A 14,348-nucleotide genomic window follows, 5' to 3' on the forward strand; every position below is an offset into this window, starting at 1 on the left:
TAGTGATGGCATAATTATTTGCAAAAAGTAGCGGGGAAACTGGGCCACAACACTCGCACTCAGCCAGTGTCAAGGATACCCAGCCTTACAGGCGAAGCAGCCCCCAGAAATGCAGCACACGGTTGCTGAGGGCCTCCCATTTGCACTGCTTGAGGTGGCCACGTTCCCCAGCAAGCACGGGGCTCGGGGAGAAGAAAGGCTTTTGCATGGTTCATGTGTCAGGCACGGCCCAGCAAGGTCAATCGGTTTTGCAGGGGGAGCCAACGGAGAGGGAAAACTGCAGCTGATCCCGAGGAAAGGGGGGGAAGGGGAGAAGGAATCCGGGGCTGTGCCAAGAGCTCTGCAAATAAACCTTGCTGCAGCCTCACAGATGAAAGAGCAGCGCCCGGCGAGGGGGCTCCTGTTCCTAGGCATAAATCAGGAGCTGCTCAAACCAAACCAAGGACACCCTGCTGGCACGGGCAGGAGGAGAATCACCCCCTCCTGGTCCCGAACAACAGCCCTGGGCCCCCAAACACACTGCCCAGCTCCCCGACGGGAGCAGCTTGCTCGGGTGGCAGCATGGCCATGGAGCTGGGGGAGATGCAAACCCTGTCCGGGTTTTGGGAGCCATCAAGCTGCAGCCACCCATGGGAGGCACCTCCAGCCTTTGTTTCATCCTCCCAGCCTTGCCGAAACTGCTTGGACACCCAGCATCATACACGGGTGCCCGGGAAGGGAAAAGGGCGGCTTTCCCAAAAGGAGAAGAGCGGTGACAAAGACCACGGCTCGCTGACAGCACGCTGAGCCACAAGCCACTTTTTACACCCTTTTTACAACAAATATTAGCTGGAGGGGGGCTGAGCTTTTCCCACTCTCCCGCCAGCACAGCCTCTCATTGTTTACTCTCCCCCAGCAGCCCAGGCGCTCTCGTTAATGTGCTGTGATTGAGCACTTCGGAGGGGACGGGTTTGGGGTTAGCTCCCGGATCCCTTCGGAGAGCTGTTTACTCTTTAGTGATGCCTATGGCCCGCTGAAGACAGCGCTCCTCCACCCCTGCTGGGCCCATCTGCTTTGTCTGCCTGTTTTCCTGCTGCCACCGGCAGGCAGCTGGCCCGCGCGTTTCAGCAAGCGCTCGCAAACCCCTGGAGGGGAAAATAAAATTAACCCGGTGAAGAAGGGGGCTGGGGAGGACAGGGAGGAAGGAGAGAGCAGGGTGGCTGGGGAGCCTGCGAGGACAGGACCCAGCTGACATCACGATGCTGCTGGCACCTGGTGAGGGCTTGGCAAGGTTTTTTTGTCTCATTTTGTGTGTTTTTACCTGGAGGAGACAGCGTGAAAGAAGACTTCAGCTCTTCTTGGGTCCTAACATTGCTGTCCCATAGTGTGAGGGCTTCAGACCCCATTTCTCCTGGTCGTTGTGTTGTGCCATGGGTCTCCTCTGGTTGTCCTACCCCTGCACCGCTGTCACATCTGGCCCAGGCCACCTGCAGGCACCCATCCTTTCCCCAAAAAGAGCCCAGCACAAGAACATGGCTATCAGACCCCACAGTCACAGCCAGGGGCTGGCCTGCTCCCCCCTGCTGTCACCCCAGCTGTGCCTCTGTCATTGTCCTGCCAAAATGCCGCACTTGGCTGCAGCCACAGCTCCCCGGGAACCCACACATGGTCTCAAGGCTCATGAAAAAAAGGTCTAAAGAGAGCCGTGACCACAGACACAGCTGGTACAAGCCACAGGGCTACATCCACAGGCACAGAGATTTCCTGATCGATGCCTTTGGAAAATCTGGCTCTGCCTCCTCCCACAAACCAGACCCTTTGCAACTCAGGTGGAGGTGTCAGCAGAAAATAAAAATGAAAAGTGAGTAGAGGTCTGTCCGGGGAACCCCCCTTCCCAAATTACAGCCATGTGCTGGGGGCAGGCAGGCTGATGCAAGCACGCACATGCATGCAGAAATTAATGTATTGCCTACACTTCATGTGCACACGTACACCCTGCAGAAATCACCAAGGGGGGGTTCTTCACATGGTATTTCCTCTAAAGCCCCCAGGTCTGAGCACTGGGAGCAACCGGGAACCAGGGGGGTCTCTGGTTCGCCTTCATCCTGTCTCAGATCCGCAGGCATAAATGAGATCTGCGCTTCCCCTCCTGGCTAATGGGGAAAGTAAGTGGAACCAGAAGTTGGCCACAGTTGTCAAGCCGATATTATATGCTGGGAAACAGGCAAGTGTCACTAATCTCCAGAGAAAACTGAAAGTCCCCGTGCACACAAATACCTATAGATAAATAGGTGTGTAGGATCGAGCATCCCCCAGGGGTCTCAGCTCCTGAGCCTGCTTGCTGGGTCTCCTGCTAAGGTATATTTTTTTCAGCTTTATGCCACCCACTAAGCCCATGCATCCCCTCTCCTTTGTGGCGAGGCAGCCGTGGCAGAGGGAGGGGGCAGTGTAGCACTCAGCAGGGCTCCAGATCATGCATGTGCACCATTGCCTGCTGCTACCACAACCAACAAAACGTTTGCAAAATGTGAGCCCCTGTACCATGCTCCCTCCCCAGCACGAAGGGGTGAGTGATCAACATGGCCTGCCTGGTATGTTTGCCCTGGTATCCTCCTCTACAGGTATGCACAGCTCCTGCTGGCATTAAAGGGAGATGCTCCAGTGCCTGCAGCAGAAAATAGATCCCACTCACTGTCTGAGCTGTATTTACAACAATCAAAGTCTCCGTAAATTATGGTTATCCAAATGTTCTGCTGGTCTGGATCCACTGGTGACACTTATTTTTCTTCCCTTCCTTTCCTTTCTCTCCTTCCACGTACCAGGCTTTGCCAGCACTGGTCCCATCGTGCTGCCCATCAGAAAGAGCTGAAGGGGGAAAGGCTGAGGATATTCACCCCCAGAGCCTTTGACAGCACAGAAAAGGAAGAAAATGCCACCTGCTACCTGATGGGGACTAATTTCCTACCTGGAAAATCTGTTTGCTAAACATCTGGCCTGACAGGCCAGAGAGATGGCTTCCAGCAGAGCTGGGGAAGGCAGCAGCGTGCATGCACTGCACTGGAGCCCTTGGCCACAGCTCAGCAGCACCAAGCTGCCCACAGAGAGAGCAACAACCACAAACCCCCTGATTTATCCTAAATTTCTCATACTGTAATCCTCTGCAAACTGTGCCCAGGGAGCTCAGTAGCACCTGTGTGTAGGGGGAGGGGGAAAAGCTCTTCCCCAGGTGAGAGCCATCCCAAAATGATGGGTGCATTGTGTGAGTCAGGACCTCCAGCTGCGTCATGGCAGCCTATGTTTTGCAACACAGCTGCATGCTCAGAAATTTATTACCTTGCATTATGAACTATTTCTTGTAAGCTGGAGGTTGTGAGGAGATGGTCTGGGAGAGGGGGAAGCTAACAGAGCAGCGCACACAGCCACAGACACGAGACAGCACGAGGACCCCTGGGTGTTGGAGCTCAGCCTCCTGCCCCTATTTCTTCCTCTAAGGCACATCACAAAAAGAGACACAACCTCTGTCCATGCTTTGGATACAAGGGGACTGATCTGATTTTGCTTTTTTTTTTTTTTTTTTTTTTTTTCCATGAAACTGAATGAGCTTTTTTAGCAGTCTGACAACAGAGGCTTGGCATTGTCACCATGAAGCATGAGAAAAACCATGAGCCAGGTTTGGAAATCATGAGATTGGCTTAAAAAGCAGAAGATTTTTTTTTCCCCCCCTTATTATTCATGCATCTGTTTAGAAACAATACACATTCTTTGTGTTCAGCTCCAGCCCTCTAAAATGTCAGGGACTGGGCTTTTAAGGAAATTTATCTTTTTCAGCCAGAAGGAATGAGAACTTACTTCTTTTCTCTTCTGCGATTCTTGTGTGGTTGCACGATACAGAGCTCTGGGTTTTGGGGTGGGGGAAGGAATAAAGACTTCCATGGGGTTCACTGTCAAATGGCCGAGCTCCCTGCTCTCACCATGTGGCTGCACAAGCCAAGAGCATCCACGCTGCATGCAGGCACACAGGGCACACAGAGAAATCAAGGCCTGCCTCCCTATTTGTCTACAGCATGCATTAAGTGAGGTTATCCCCCTGCACAAGGTGAATTTCTGACAAGATTTGTCAGACCTGAGCATCTGGACATGGGGGAACGTGGAGCCACTGTGGAGCCCATCAGCATCCCTGTGTGGAGATGGAGTTGTCAGGCTTGAGGTCTGCATCTCACCAGTCTCAAAAAGGAGGTGCTAAAGCCTTCCTGTTGCTTTGATGTAAATGTCATGGCTGAGAGTCATCACAATGGGTCATGCTATAAACAACCCCAACACGTTTCTCTGCCCAGGAGAAATCCCACTACAAATCTGGCGTTAGGCAGAGCCCATCCCCTGACACCAGCTAACACATACAAGCAGGACCAGAGTCAGGCCATTCATCAAAGAAGTGGGCAGTTTTCTCCAAGTCCTGCAGTAAAAAAAAAATAAAAATAAGAAATAAAAAATGACCATTGGTTTGCATGAAAAAGAAAACATAAACTTCTTATGAAGCATCCAGCCATGGAAATGCGCTTATGTGGCTCCTGGGACCCCTTTTCTTTCGTCAGACTTCACATGAAAAGCCCTCTCGTTGCTTCCCCATGTCAGCATTAACTCCTCCAAAGCGATCAGCTTCCTGAAGGGAAGGGAGCAGCAGTCGGTGACTTACAAACACGCTCAGGATCCTGCCTCGTGAAAGGTAGCCAAACCCTAAAGATTTTCTGCAGTTGTACCTGCACGGGCGTTTCTGCCTCTGATTATCCACCACACCGGTCTTCCAATAGCACCGGAATTGCAAAGCTAATTGCACTGTAAAAGTAACGGCCTATGAAATTTTTAATGGAGCAGATTGCACTTATATTTTTTTCCTCTGTGGTTCAATATACTTCGATATCTTTTTTCTCTCTCGCAGCATTTCATTCAGGCTTACAGTGGATTTATACAATTGCTTTCCCCAGTGCTATAAAGGCTGGACCACAGGACGGCACTGGTTTGTTTTCCAGCTGGACCCAGGCAGCCGAAGCCCACAGCTGGGCACTCAAGTGTTTTGAGGAGCATCCAAAAATACATCCTCACCCCCAAATCACTGATACATAGATACTTGGAACAGTCACTCATCACTTCATAGCTGGCACAGCGTAGTGCAGGCTGAGGACGAGAGGCACAGGAAGGCATGGCTGATGGGCTTCTCCTGCTCCTCCCCTGAAAATACAACAGGGAAAGGGAAAAGCAGGGGAAAAAAAAAGAAAAGGAAAAGGAAAAGGAAAAGGAAAAGGAAAAGGAAAAGGAAAAGGAAAAGGAAAAGGAAAAGGAAAAGGAAAAGGAAAAGGAAAAGGAAAAGGAAAAGGAAAAGGAAAAGGAAAAGGAAAAGGAAAAAGGAAAAAAGAAATAAAGGAGGAATATGTATGAGGGACAGAAGCCAAGCAGCATTTAAGGTAGGATGAGGATAAGTTTTAAAAGAAGTCATGAGGAGCGGTGTGCTCGAACACAGAAATAAGAGCAGTGATGGAAGCATACCAATGGCAACAAGTTCTGTGCCAACTACAGCACTCAGGGTCACACGAATACAAAAAAAAACAGGGCCAATGAAGGAGAAGAAGGAGAAGAAAGAGGAGAAGGAGGAGAAGGAGGTAAAGTATTGGAGCTCTGTGTATGGGGTGAGGACAGCCAAGGAGCACAGGGATCCAGGGATGTTCCTTAGAAGACATCAAAATGAAAACATCCTCTTAGTTTTTTCATATCAATGTTGTGAAATTCCTGTTCCCTCTGAGGTAATGAAGTGGTCCATCTTCCATGCTGCCTCAGAGAATTCCTGGGCGAAGAATTCCAGCTCCAGACACTCCTAATGTCAGCAGACGGGCTGTGAAGCACCTGCCGAACCCACTGGAAGAGATGGGACCTCTTCAAAGCAGTGTGTCACTTGAAATAAAGAGCACAGAGAAAGAACAAATAGAAGAAATGTGGAAATGCCCACACCCCAGAATTAACTGACACCCTAAGCATGATCAGCCCCAGCTTGAGCTGAACACATCATCCGATGATGACAAGTCCAGTGCTCCAGTCCCAGAGCCACCCATCTCTGTCACATTTGCAGAGAGCATCAATTTTAACAGTATAGCGTGAAGCTTGCATTACTAGTGCATGCAAACGTGTGCAATTCAGATATATTCTAATAGACAGCTCTGGCCCATGACATTCCTGCAGGTCAAAATTAAAATAAAAGGGAGAGACGCGCCGTGCACCTCTGGTTAGACTCCGGGCCGGCTCGGCGCAGAGGCAGCCTGCAGTTAATCAGCCTTCTTTCTCCACTAACTGTCACTGCAAACAAAGGAATTAGCAGAAGGTCTGTAGGGAGCATTGAGATAATTTGGCTGGCTGAAGAAAAGAGAAAGAAAAGAAAAGCAAAACAAAATTACTGAGAAATTTACTCGCGCTGACCTCTCCATAAATATTTAGATATAATCATCATTACCTTGGAGTAAATTAAGTTATAAACAGCCTCCACAATTGCTCATGATGAATGCGTATCGGCATCAGAGAGCACTTTATTGCAAGTTAATGTGGAAACGGAGCACCTCAATCAATCAGGACACAGAAATGCTGCCGGATGACATCAGCCTGGCTCACCCTATCCATGCTGGACACCGTACGCTCGCCCACCCGGCCTCCTCTGCCCCCGATGTGTTGTGTTAACAAATACACATCGAACCGATGGCAAGGGGTACGTATGTGGAGCCAAAACAACAGGGGAAGTACAACACGTGTCCTAGGATATGTTAGTGGTATTATTTATGCTACAGTAGTGTCTACAGGGATTGAGGATGTGTCTCAACTTCCATACAAAAATTCGCGTACGGAGCTCAATGTGCTGAGCTCCATACACAAATGCAGCCAGCAACCTGGGGGGGATCCATCCAACCCAACCCAGACACCCACAACGGGGATGTCCGCGGCCGAGCTAAGTAATCCCCATCAGCCCCCTTCACAGCAAGCAGACAGAAATCATCACTTTTGGAGCTCAGCTCTCCAGACCTATTTGAGATGTCTAGTGGAAGCAGAGATGAATCGTGCCCCGGGCTTTTTTGGTGCCTTGGCTCCATCTCCATTTGGGAGCCCCGGGTGACTGCTGCTGAAGTCAGCATCTGCTCTGTGGATGCCGATTTGATGAGACGAGTCCCATCCGCTCCAACCAAGAGGCTTAGAAAAAGCAGACAACCACACAGCAAGCAAACGGGAATCATCTCCCGGCTGCATTTTTGGACGTGAAACCCACGGAGCCTTGCAGGGCCGATGACTTCCCTGAGAGGTTTTTCAGAGTCCAGCTGCTGAAGAGGAGAGCGGCAGGGGGAGCATCTGCAGAGGCATCCCTTTGCTTTTGGTGTGAGAGCTGAGAAGTCAGGAGCTTTGTTTTCCATTCCAGTCACCACGTATGAGAAAAATCAAAATTGTTTCACACTCTGCCCCCTTGGGTCACCCACCTCCATCTCCTTCCCACCCAAGCCAGCACCGTGGCATGTATATGGCAGGTCACCCAGTGAGCTCAGCAGTGGCGTCGCCTGGTAAAGGCAGGATTTAGGGTTTGGCTACTTCACGACACCTATTAATCACCCTCACTTTCCCATCACCACCACCCACAGCACCCAGTAGCTAGAGGTGCTGCACACAGAAGACTAAAAAGGGAGTTCCATGCTGCAAGGTAGGAAGGAATGAGGTACAAGACAAGCGGTGATGAAAGTGTTTCTAAAAAAAGGCGCATGATCAGAGATTCATTAAGGCTCATGACTTCAGCAAGATGTTGAAACTTGCAAGAGAATAAAGATTTAAAAATGGAGGGTATGTATGCCTAAACTTCTTAAGACACTCATTGAAATAGGCCCTAATGCCACAAAGAGATGAACTAGGGTCAATTCAAGAAATCAGTGCATCATGCTGTGCCAATGTTCTTAGGAAAAACCATCTTCATCTGGTCTTCATCTCACTGCAGGGCTTTTTCTCATGGAAAAACTTTGTTTGCATTTCCCATTAAAAAAAAAAAAAAATAGTTATTATGATGTCCAGTTCATGGTGCTGCTTGTCTCGAATTTAGTGTTGGAAAACAACAACACCAACAGACTCAACAGATGAAAAGTGCCAGACAGAGAAAATAATTAAAATGCAAACAAAGTGGGCTGTGAAGATCCTTCTCGCAAGCAGGTATTTATAGCAAGAGGTGAAAGAGAGACAGCGTAGCACTGACTGTCTCTACCCTGTTGCAAGGTGAAATAAAAATACTCCTCCTCTTATCCTTCTTGCATACAGCCTAAATAGAATGAAATAAAACTTAGCTGGTAGTTGCCTCATTCCCTGAGTTGTGGGACCTTTCGAAAAGAATCGTGATGGATGAGTTTGCTGTTTTTGCTCCAGCATTATGAATTTCTCCTGACAAGACCTTATCTTCTGTCAGTGCTTCCCTCGGTGCTACAACACCGACCTCCATCTGACAATTTCCCAGCCCAGGACAATTAAACCCCCCTTCCCGGCTGAGGACAGCCTCCGACAGGGCTCCCACCAAGGCTCGTTTTGTCACCCGTGTCTCATCCCCACCGAGCCTTAGTCAGAAGGGAAAGAAAGAAATCTCTAAATCTTTTGACACAAGGCAAAGATTTCTATAGATACCAAAAATCTATTGACTGGCTCAGATCAAGGGGTTTTTAATTGAGTGAGCAACGTTAATTAGTAAATCTACTGACTTCTAAACACCACGAGGCCCAGGGCTTCGGATTGCCATTGTGCAAGGACAATGCTGCTTTCAAGGTCTAGAGAGCATTTTCCCTGGGCTGCCCTGCCCCCAAACACCAAAAAGTTTTGCAGCTAATTGTGGAGGCATTCGGGTGGTGGCAATCAGACATCTCTTCAGCTGAGGGAAGGGCTAAAAGGAGTCTTCAGGGATGTTTATCTTTGAAAGAAGTCTGGAAAAAAAGAAAGGAAAAAAAAAAAAAAAAAAAAAAAAAACAAGGTGTTTCTCGAAAACAGAAAGATCAAAGGTAAAAGCATTTGGATGGATAAAATGGCTGCAAAGATTATTACTTCTTAACATATAAACTACTCAAATCGCTCCCATCTGTCTGCCTCCACTGCCATATGAGAAAGGAGACCAAAGGCTTAGCTCCCAATACATTAAATCCTAATAAATCCACCCATGTTTTAAGTTGTAATACACGAAACACTTTTCCTGGAAAAACTGTCTGCAGACCAGCAGCAAAGGCTTTAAAACATGTTTGTTATGGAATCAGGAAAAAGAAGGGATCAAACTGTAGCAGCTCAGCAGTGAAGGATTGCTGGAAAAGCAGAAACTAAAAATGTAATAACGGGAACACGAAGACAGGAGGAAGAAGCTTAGCAGAAGGAATGGCCTTGCTGGGGAAAATGTACCAGAGTTTATGGCCCTGCTCTTTATTAGCCAAGGAAGTCAATGCAGGCTTCTGGGGAAAAAACAGGAAAGGAAATAAAAAGGAGTTTAAGATCATTTTAATGGTTCGAGGCCAGATTCATAGCAGACCTGAGCTGTGCCTGGGGATCTCACCTCTATTTTTAACATTCCCTGAAGTCTTTCCACAAAGCAATGACCAGGAGGCTGACAATGGCCATGTTTATCCCATTCATCCACCACCATGCCAGCCCACAAAATCCCACGAGTGGCACACAGCAAATGTTCAAACCACCCTCTGCTTTTGGAAGTCTTGGCCCCCTTTCTGGAAACATCAGGAGCCCTTTTACATCACAGCAGTGAGTGATGTGCCATGGCTGCACATATGAGACACACTTCTCCATTTGGACACAACCCCTTTGCCAAACCATGGTGCCTCTGGGGTCTTACACAGACTCACACAGGGACATGGATGGGCAGGGGACATATCTCGGCATTCAGCCCTGGGTGAGGGCAGCCTGAGAATTTTTCAATGGCCACAACATCTTTGCATTTCAACTCAAACATCAACAGTAGAGCCAGGGACTTGACAAGGTACTTGTTCACAGTTTGTGCATGCCTACAACACATTACACCCCTGGTCCATGCTAGGTCAGAATTTACAGAGTCCAGCAAAAAAACAGGACAATCCCAGAGTAACTTGTAGTGACCTATTTTTGCCTTGACAAAGTCAAAGCCCAAAGGAGAGATACCTCCTAAGTCGTGGACAGTTCACAGCCCCTGGTGGCATGGTGGCACTTCACCATTATTTTATTGGAATTCTCTTACAGGGTTTTGTTCTCTTGACAAGAACAGCTACCAGTGCAGCAAAAGGTTCTGCTGGGCTTTTTAGCATAATCTAGAGTTAAACCTCACAAGTGGTGTTTCCTGTGTCAGCTCACTGCTTCAGATCTTACCTGACATCCTGCATCATGCATGAGACATCTGCACGACACGTCGGCGGAACAAATCCGTCAGCAGCACGAACTTGCAGGGACAAATCCATCCCTGCTCCAACAGCAGTGGCCTTACCCCAGGGGACCACTTTTGGCCTGCTGAAGTCAAACGGGATTCGGAGCAAGTAGGTCCCTACGTGCAGCTTGGAAGACAAAATGAGTGACTAAAATAGCATTAGTGGAAGCAGGAGTGCTTGGTATGCTGAGATACCTCAGCTCGGCTGCGTCTGTGGCACTCACACTACGTTTGGCTTCAGATGGCCACCAATCAGTTATGCCCTATGCAAATCCCTCCCCCAGTATAAAATAAATAAATAAATAAAATAGAAGAAAAACTTCTTAAAGCCTATCTTGTGTTATGCCTTCAGGGCAAATTTGCTTTTATGAGCATAAATAATTCATGCATGTTCATTTATTATTAATTAATATTCCATGAACATGCATGGTTTATCCACCCAAACAAAGCCCCACGCCCCACGCGCCTTCCCCACAGCCTGACATCAGCTGCTGGCTGCTGCCCGGCTGACCAAGGCATTAGATCAGTACCATTTATCACCTCTTTCTCCCCAGAAGCTACTGAAAACTTTCTGAGACTCCTTGCAGGTCACTGGCTTGCTACATTCCCAGGGCTGAAATAGGACGATTTGATTCTTCTGGGCATAAATATTTGGGAGAAGGTAGAAATGTGGCAAGAGGGAGGCATGAGGAGGAGTTAGGTTTTTGGGGCTTTTTTCCATTTCATGTGTCCCTGGTGAGCATGGCTGGTGGGAGGACCTATTTCTCTCTCAGTGCCACATCACCAACACCCCCAGCAGCATCATGCAGGTGGAAATATCTCCCATTATGGGGACTCTGGCTCTTGCACATGCCTCTGGCAACTCTGGTCATCTGCAATTGGGGTCCCACTCTGTGCTGAGTGCCATATAAAGGTGGCAAAAGATAAATCCTAGCCCCAAAGCCTTATTTTTTTGGATAAAGAATTGAAAAATTTGGGAAAAAAAAATAGATTTACAATGAGGTTTTTTCCCTTTTGCAGTGGAGTGAGTTAAAGGACCTTGGCTGTTACATTTAAGGTCCAGTGTGTCAGGTATGAAGATGGGGAGAGGGGTGGGAGGAGGCAGGCTCAGCACCATTTCATTGCTTATGGCAGGATCCATGCCAACCACGTTTCCGTGCTGTGCAGGCAGCTGGCTGAAAGCACACAGGGATTCCCCAGCAAAGCCAGGAAACTAATGAAAATCTCTTCCATCTCAATATAGATCCTCATGCGTATTGACTCCAGCATTGGTCCACGCTGAAGAGAGGCAGCCGGATTTTTCTTCTTGGTGTCGGTCTTCTGCAGATCCCACACTCGGTGGATTGGCTCTGTTGACTGAATCAGCCCCCGGTGCATGAGCAAATGCCTGCAGAGGCAGCACGCATCCTGGTCTGAGAAATCCCTGCGAGCCCCTCCAAGCAAGGTCAGAGCTGCCTCTTGTAGCTCTCTGCAGCCACCACCATCATCTAAAGACTATCAAAGCTCCACATTTTTCAAGGACAGGCAGTGCTACCAAGTGCTGTATAAAAACACCACCCACGACACTTCCTTCATTTCCACCTCTGCACAAGCACAGGACTCCAGGTGCATGCAGACTCAGGTCCCTGCCAATACCCACAGGACCCCACACAAGATGTTCAGCTCTCAAATCTTCTCCTGGAAGCAGCAGCCTTGTCACAAGCCACTCCTGGATGCTCCATTCATGTCCCAGCTCTCCAAACACCCACCTCACCTGCATCTTGGGTTACAGACATGAGGATGCAAGACCAAGAGCTGGATTTTCTTTATTTGGCCTGAAACATTGCAATCTCTTTATACGGTCCTATGTGAGTCCTGATTTCAAGCACAGGAATGCTGCGAGGAGATAGTAGAAAACTCCCTGTGCGTTAGACACTGGAACAGCTTCAAACCAAGAGTGAGCTGAGGCAAACAGAGACACGATTTTGGCATTTGCTAAGGGCTGAAGCAGAGCGCACAGAGAGAGGCGGAGAAGAAAGCATCACTTACAGGAGATGTTCCCATGGCACTCAGCACTGCGGGGACCCAAATCCCTTGATATTCCTCAGGTGGCACGTGGAGGAAGAGAGAAATGAGAATTTACAGCCATCCATGCACAGTTAGTGCTGGGTCCAAATCTCAGGTCTAGAGCCAGATATCCTCCTCTTTCAGGACCTGCAGGAGGGAGAGGAGTCGGTCTCCAGTGGGTGTGAATTGCCCAATTTCTCCTGTTTCTCTGTAATGTTTTACACCAAAGGCCTGTGTCCAAATTCCCCCAACCTTCACGTGTTTCACAAGCAGACCTGAAGTGATTCCAGCAAATACCCTGGCAAATATTCCAGTATCCCAGCAAATACCACAGGCACCCGCCTATCGCCTCGTATTGTTTTACAAATAGAGATAAGTTCTATAACACCGAGAGTTACAGACAATTTAACACACAGGGGCTGCTCTGGGAAAACTTAAAACTGTCATAATTCATCCTCCCCTTCCCCCAGTCCAGAAATGAAAGATTAAACCTTGGAAGATTTATTAAACTGACATTTTAATAGAATTTTTAGACTTTCCCTGTTAATAGTTTAAATATAATTGAATTCCATGAAAGGGAGGAATATGGGATAAAGTCGGTGTCTCCCAACAATAAGAGCATTTTAAACACTGGGGCATATCGCTACTGCATAATTTAGTCTTATTTGCATGGCCCTTAGAACTGGGAGTAACGAAAACACAAATCTAATTAACAAAGTAAAAGAATTGCCTCTACCAGCAAACTTCATCACAAGCTCCACTACCACACACCCACCCTCCCCTAGTTACAAACACGAAACAGATGGCAAGAAGGAGAAAAAAAGAAAAGACATCACACGTCAGCTCTTGGAGAGGAAGGGGGGGGGGGGGGGGGAAGAGAGAGAAAGCAGAAGGGACAGGATGGATAACTATGCTACTTGACGATGCAGCAATTAACTTGCTGAGGGTGGAATAATTCTTGCGCTGCCTCTCCGGTCGGAGCACTCTCCCAACTTAGCCAAGTAGTAGATGTATTGAGTGCAGCGGAGAGTAAACTAGTTTTCATAAATCCCAGCAGGACTCCGTTTCGCTTTATGAGATTCGTGTGAAAAATTGAAAATTCAGGTTTTTCCAAATGCATCTGTAATCAGCAGCCTGAGCTCTGCGGGTCCCCGGAGGTAACTGATCACAGACAGCACAAAGTAGGGTTTCACAATCACACTGAGCTTCTACACTGCATTTTTAAAGGTTAGACATTAATTCCTGATCAATACAAGGAACAGCAGGCTATCCCCTACCCCCACTCTCAGAATTGTCTTACATTATTAACTGAGCCATAGCTTTGTCCTAGAATTACTTCAAATCACAACTTGGGGCTGTAAGATGCGAAGTCCCTTTGGATGTTGAGCAGAGGGAGGTGAGAAAGACCCTCAGTGCCTTCTTCCCCCATACAAATCCACCAGGTCCTAGTTCTGAGTGGCATTCACATTTTGTTGCAGCCCCATTTTATTTATTTATTTTTATCCTGCTACAGGTTCACTCAGGTCACTGGTGGGTTTTATCTTTTTCACTCAAGAGGTATCCATCCCCTTGCTGGACAGCTGAAGGCAACAAGGCTTGCTGTGCTCAGCATGGCCCAGGCTGTCACCCAGTTAAACACAGATGGCAATGAAGACCTTTAGAGCTCAGCCATAACCACAGACCTCCTTCTAGTCAGCATTAAAACGGCCATGAAATCAAGGGCACAATTCATCCTATTCTAAAAGAAACAGCTAAGTTTAATCAGATGAATCACCCCCTAAAGATCTGTGTTTCTGTCCATTGTAAGATACATTTGGACCAAATATTGAGAGGCTTTCTGATTCAATCCCCAGAGCACATTCACATGCATACACGTCCATAA

At 48.0% G+C, this 14,348-nt stretch overlaps 1 long non-coding RNA gene across 1 annotated transcript; it reads right to left on the reverse strand.

Annotated features, from left to right (window-relative positions):
* Nucleotides 1-1,006: 1,006 nt before the first annotated feature.
* LOC311431988 lies at nucleotides 1,007-3,174 on the reverse strand. The gene is made up of 3 exons (XR_014689755.1): nucleotides 2,945-3,174; nucleotides 1,301-1,481; nucleotides 1,007-1,124 (listed from the first exon to the last, which is right to left on the reverse strand). It is a non-coding gene; the product is annotated as an uncharacterized lncRNA (long non-coding RNA).
* Between the last annotated feature and the right edge of the window lie 11,174 nt (nucleotides 3,175-14,348).

Source organism: Aythya ferina (genome assembly GCF_964211825.1).
Source record: "Aythya ferina genome assembly, chromosome: 2".
Lineage (NCBI taxonomy): Eukaryota > Metazoa > Chordata > Aves > Anseriformes > Anatidae > Aythya > Aythya ferina.